Source organism: Neofelis nebulosa, chromosome X (assembly GCF_028018385.1).
Source record: "Neofelis nebulosa isolate mNeoNeb1 chromosome X, mNeoNeb1.pri, whole genome shotgun sequence".
In the NCBI taxonomy this organism is placed as follows: Eukaryota; Metazoa; Chordata; class Mammalia; order Carnivora; family Felidae; genus Neofelis; species Neofelis nebulosa.
In genome coordinates this window covers 125,937,500-125,944,476 of record NC_080800.1, presented here as the reverse complement: position 1 = coordinate 125,944,476, position 6,977 = coordinate 125,937,500, and positions in this window count along the sequence as shown.

The window sequence follows — 6,977 nt, the reverse complement described above, 5'->3', positions numbered from 1 at the left end:
CATGGAGATGGCATGCACAGAATTTACAGGTTTCCATATTTATGTATGAATCTGACAAAGAAAAAGTGGAACCTCGAGACACGCTATAGTGAGCAGCAGGAGAACACTGAATACCCAGAATCCTCCTGAAACCTCACCTAATGCTTGCTACTGGAGAGAACCCCCTAATGCTTGCTACTGGAGAGAAGCTGCCTCATTCCTGGAAAGCCTGCAAAGACCTCATCTAGGGCAGCTGCCTGAACAGATGTTGCTTCTCTTATTCAATATTAATCTCTGCTAACTTTCATTGCTATCGGACTAATGACAAGGGCAGGTAAGACTAGGTAAGATCACAGCACAGGAAAACAAAATAAAGTTTTGTTTGGATGGGAAATGCCTTACGTTCAGAAAAACTGTAGGACGTGGCTCTTCTCTACTTGCATGAAGTGAGATAATATATGTGCCGATGGATTTTGAGAATATTGAGCCTGCAAGTCAGGGGACAGGATATAAGTCAATATGGGGGAGAACTTAATAACGTGGGAGCACAGAGATGTGACTCAGGGTTTGATGTCCTTAAAGGGGCCAACCCAGCAGCCTAATATGCATGTTATATAAGCTTGGACAACAACAGTCTACAGTAAATGGCATGGAAATAATTGGAAAATTGAGGAATTGGCGAGAAGGTCCAGGGCGGAAGGTTTTTAGCTGTGATTTGTAACATGAGATCAGATGTCCTACCTCCGGCCTCTGTTTCTTTGGAGGGCAGAGAAATCACTGCTCAAATAAGGAACATGCTGGTGAAGTGGCACTGGCATCTTTGAGAAACTCAGTGCTGACTCTCCTCTGCAAACCATTGTTGGAAGCAAGCAATGCTGGCATGGAATTGGCAATCAGTGGAGAAGACAGGATTCTCAAAAGGCAGGGTCCCAATGGTGGCACAAAACTATCATGGACAGGGTGAGCATCATTACCCTACTGGGCAGCAAGGCCAAGGTGGTGGTCAGTCTCATCTGACTGACCGGAATCTGTGGCAATGTTATAGACAGTAGTGTTCCAGGATCTAGATGTGTGTACAGCTAGCTGAGTTGTTATTTGCTTTTTATAAGGAAAACAAAAAATAAACAAAATGAGAGCTGGCAAGCAGAAAGCTGATGTTAGCAGCTGTAGTGGAAAACTGTAGTCTCCCACCAAGTATCCAGGTCTAAGTCATCCCCCAGGCCCAGACAGAGCCCTCTGAGTGAAGTGGCAGAAAAACCCAGCCAAGCCTTTCCTAAAAAAACCCTTATCTATTTTACCAAGGTAATTGTGCACCGTGGTAAGGAGGATACCTGCATTAAAAAAAAAAAGAATATTGAATATGAGTTCTCTGCTTATAAAGGGACTTATGAAGTCTAGGCTATAATGGACTTCTGTCTCATTTCCCTCTGACAGGACATCCAACGGTTCTGTGGGTCCACCCAGGGTTTGGTTTTTTTTTTTTTTTCTCCAGACTCTCAGTATATAGTTGGCAATAATGTGCTTGGTAGGTGACAGAATCTTCATATTAGCACAAGTGACATTATATGGAAAGGCACACATGGAAGCCTACAAAGCTGCTATCTCCCTACAATATAAGAAAATAAAAGAAATACTAATTCTGTACTAAGAAAAGTGAGAAGACTCAGATTACTCACAAGCAAAAGAAAAAAAAGTAACTATGTGCATTGGTGGATAGGTTAACCAGCTTAAATGTAGTGATTATTTTAATGTGTAATTATATTAAATCATCAAGTTGTATACCTTATATATATACAACTTTTGTAAATTAAATCTCGATAAAGCTTGGGAAAAACAAGAAAAAAAAAGACATGAAATTGGGAACATTACTATCAGCCTTACAGAGATTTAAAAAAAAAAGATTATAAGTGAATTCTATGAAAGATGGCACCAAATTTAAATAAGTTACATGAAATGGACAATTTCCTGGAAACACAACTGGCAAAACTGACTGATGAAGAAATAGAAATTCTCAATACACCTATGAAAAAGTAAAGAAATTGAATCTATTATCAAAAACCTCAGAACAAAGAAAAGCTCAGGACCTGGTGGCCTCACTGGTGAATTCTACCAAATGCTAAAGAAGGATTACAAATCCTTCTCAAACGCTTCCCAAAGAATAGAAGAGAGGGGGGAAGCTTCCTAACTCATTTTATGAGGCCAACATTACCCTGATAGCAACGTGAGACTGGGACACCACAAGAAAAGTGCAGACCAATATCCTTTAACAATATAAATGCAAAAACACCAAAAAATATACTAACAGACAAAACAGCAGTTTCCTTAATTAGAAGAATTTTAATTAAAAGGATTATACATCATCGTAAAGTGGGATTTATCCCAGGAATGTAAAGGTGGTTCAACACATGAAAAGCAATATAACACACCACACTAATAAAATGAAGGGAACAAACCACATGATTATCACAAAATGATGCAGGAAATGCATGTGACAAAATCCAATACTCTTTCATGGTAAAAAGCATTCAGAAAACTAGAATTAGAAGGGAATTTCCCTGGGGCACCTGGGTTGAGCTCAGCCAGTTGAGCATCCGACTTCGGCTCCGGTCATGATCTCACAGTTTGTGAGTTCGAGCCCCACATTGGGCTCACTACTGTCAGCGCAGAGCCTGCTTTGGATCCTCTGTCCTCTCTTTCTCTGACCCTCCCCTGCTCACGCTCTCTCCCTCAAAAATAAATAAACATTTAAAAAATTAAAAATAAGGGAATTTCCCCAACTTGAAAATGGGCATTTATGAAAAACCCACAGCTAATATCACACTCCATGGTAAAAGAATGAAAGTGTCCCCCTAAGACCACAAACAAGACAAAATGTTCACTCCTGCCACTTCTATTTAACACTGTACTGAAAGTTTTAGCCAGAGCAATTGGGAAAGGAAAAGAAATAAAAGGCATCAAATGTGGAAAGGAAGAAATAAACCTAAGGGCACCTGGGTGGCTCAGTCGGTTAAGCATCTGACTTTGGCTCAGGTCATGATCTCACGGTTTGTGGGTTTGAGCCCCACATCAGGCTCTGTGCTGACAACTCAGAGCCTGGAGCCTGTTTCGGATTCTGTCTGCCCCTCCCCCTGCTCTCTCTCTCTTTCCCTCTCTCTCAAAAATAAAATAAAACATTAAATATTTTTAATAAAATAAAAGAAGAAATAAACCTAACTCTATTTGCAGATCACAGAATCTTATCTATTTAAAAATCCTAAGAAATCTATTACAAAAGTTCCAGAATACAAAATCAGTACACAAAATCCAGTTGTGTGTCCATATACTTGCAATGAACAGTCTAAAGAGGAAACTAAGAGAATAATTCCATTTCCATTTACAATAGCATTAAAAAGAATAAAATACTTGGGAGTAAAGTTAGCTGAGGAGATGCAAGACTTGTACGCTGAAAACAACAAGACATTGTTGAAAGAAGTTAAAGAGAACCTAAATAAATGAAAAGACACCCTGGGTTCATGGACAGGAAGATGTAATATTGGTAAGATGGCAACACTCTTCAAATTCATCTACAGTGTCCGTGTGATCCCTATCAAAATCCCAATGCCCTATTTGTAGAAATGGAGATGTGATGCTCAAATTCATATAGAATTGTAAGGGACTCCAACACCAAAACAAACTTGAAAACAAAAAACTGAGTACAAAGTTATGGTAATTAAGACAGCGTGGACATTTGGGCTCTTTCCATAATTTTGCTATTGTTGACAGCACTGCTATAAACATTGGGGTCCATGTGCCCCCTTCGAATCAGCATTTTTATATCTTTTGGATGAATACTTAGTAGTGGAATTTCTGGGTCATAGGGTAGTTCTACTTTTAATTTTTTGAGGAACCTCCGTACTGTTTTCCAGAGTGACTGCACCAGTTTGAATTCCCACCAACAGTGTAAGAGGGTTCCCCTTTCCCCACATCCTTCCAGCATCTGTTGTTTCCTGGGATGTTAATTTAAAGAATATATATATGTGTGTGTATATATATATATATATATATATATATATATATTCTATATACAGAGAGAATATACATATTCTTTATCATATGATTTCACTCATATGTGTAATTTAAGAAACACAACAGATGAACATAGGGGAAGGGAAGCAAAAATAAGATAAAAACAGAAAGGGAGTCAAACCATAAGAGACTCTGAAAGAAAACAAACTGAGAGTTGTTGGAGGGGAGGTGGGTAGGGAGATGGCTAAATGGGTGATGGGTATTAAGGAGGGCACTTGTTGGGATGAGCACTGGGTGGTATAAATAAGTGATGAATCACTGGGTTCTACTCCTGAAACCAATACTACATTGTATGTTAACTAACTTGAATTTAAATAAATATATTTTTTAAAAAATGATAGTGTGTACTGTCACAAGTCTAGACATTTAGACCAGTAGACTATAGAATTGAGGGTCCAAAAACAAACACATGCACATATGGCCGTTGATATTCAACAAAGGTGCCAAGACCATCCAGTGGGAAAAGAACAGTCCTTTCAACAAATGGTGCTGGAACAACTGGGTATCCACATGCAAAAAGAAGGATGGTAGACCCTCTTCTCACAACGAACACAAAGATCCACTCAAAATGGATCAAAGACCTAAATATAGCTAGAACTATAAAACTCTTTAAAGAAAACACAGGGGTAAATCTTCATGACCTTGGATTTGGCAATATTTTCTTAGATATAGCAACAAATGTACAAGCAACAAAAGAAAAACTGCATTAATTGGACTTAATAAAAATTTTAGCATGAAAGGACACTTTCAAAAGAGGGAGAAGACAACCTGTAGCATGGGAGAAAGTATTTTCAAATCATATATCTGATAAGCATCTAGTATCTAGACTATATAAAGAACTCTTACAACTCAACAACAAAAAGACAACTACATTTTAAAATGGACAAAAGAATTGAATATAGACATTTCTCCAAAAAAGATAAGATCTACAAACAGCCAACAAGCACATGGAAAGATGCTCAACATCATTAGTCCTTAGGGAAATAGAATTCAAAATTACAATGAGACATCACTTCACACTAAGAATGCTATAATTTTTTTAAAAGGAAAATAATTTCTTCAAATAAATTTCCTGCCCCCCCTCTTTTCCTTCTGGGATCCCTAGAATGCAAATATTACTATGCCTGATGATGTCACTGAGTTCCCTCAACCTATTCTCATTTATTACCACTCTTTTTTCTTTTTGCTGTTCAGCTTGGTTGCTTTCCATTACTCTATCTTCCAGATTGCTATTCTGTTCTTCTGCATCCTCTGATCTGCTATTGACTCTCTCCAGTGTATTTTTAAATGTTTGTTTGTTTGTTTATTTTGAGAGAGAGAGAGAGAGGGATAGAGAGAGAGAGAATCCCAAGCAGGCTCACACTGTCAGTGCAGAGCACAGTGCGGTTCTCCATCTCACAAACCATGAGATCATGTCCTGAGACGAAATCAGAAGTCAGACAGTTAACCGACTGAGCCACCCAGGCGTCCCCCTTCTAGTGCTCTAGTGTATTTTGTATTTAAGTTATTGAATGCTACATCTCTGACAGCTTCTTTTTTTATATATATCCCCCATCTTTATTGAAGGCTTCACTGAAACAACATGAATGGGCCTGCAAGGTATAATGCTAAGTAAAGGAAGTCAGATAGAGAGACAAATACCATATGATTTCACCCATATGTGAACTTTAAGAAACAAAGCAAATAAACAAAGTAAAAAAAAAAAGACAAAGAAAAAACAAGACTCTTAACTACAGAGAATAAACTGGTGGTTGCCAGATGGGAGGTGGGTGGCTGGACAGATGAAACAAATAAAGGGGATTAAGAGTACACTTATTGATCGTGATGAGCACTGGTAATGTATACAACTATAGAATGATTATATTGTACAACTGAAACTAATATAACACTGTATGTTAATTAAAAATAAAAAGGAAAATAATAAGTGTTGGCAATAATGTGGAGAAATTGTAACCCTCATATATTACTGGTAGAAATATAAAATGGTGCAGACATCATGTCAAACAATTTGGTGGTTCCCCGGTGTGTTAAATTAGAATAACCATATGATTCATCAATTTCACTACTAGGTGTGCACCCAAAATAATTGAAAACAAGCACTTAAACAAAAGCTTCTACAAGAATGTTTATAGAAACACTATTCACAACAGCCAAGAGATGGAACCAGCTCAAATTTGCATCAAATGAAGAATGGGTAAACAAATTTGGTATACCCATGTGGTGGAATATTATTTGGTCAATTAGAATGAATGAAGTTCTGATGTATGCTACAACATTCATGAACCTTAAAGACGTTATGCTAAGTGAAAGGTGCCGGACACAAAAGACCACGTGTTGTTTGATTCCATTTATATGAAATATTCCGAATAGGCAACTTGAGAGAGACACAAAACAGATTAGTGTTCGCCAGATTCTGGGAACTGGGGGAATGGAAAATGACTGCTTAATGGGTAAGCGTTTCCTTTTGGGGTGATGAAAATGTTTTGAAGCTAATTAGAGGTGATGGTTGCACAACTTTGTGAATGTACTAAATGCTCCTGGATTGTACACTTTAAAATGATTAAAGTGGTAAACATTATGTTATGTGAACCTTAACACAGTAAAACAAGAAAAAGTAACAGGAAAAGTATGAAGGAAGATCCTACAGATTAAAAGGGACTTAAGAGACATCTCTACCAATCACAATGTATGATACTTATTTGGTTTCTGATTCAAATAATCAAACTGGTTAAAAAACTTTTTTTACTATTGCTTAATGTTGACCTAATGGTTTGAATGGTTTTTCATGCAATAGAAGAAGCCTTATCACTAACCGGATATTTAATGATATTAAGAAATTATTTTTAGAACCAACAGTTTAGGAGCACCTGGGTGGCTCTGTCGGTTAAACGTCCGACTTTGGCTCAGGTCATGATCTCACGTCATTGAGTTCG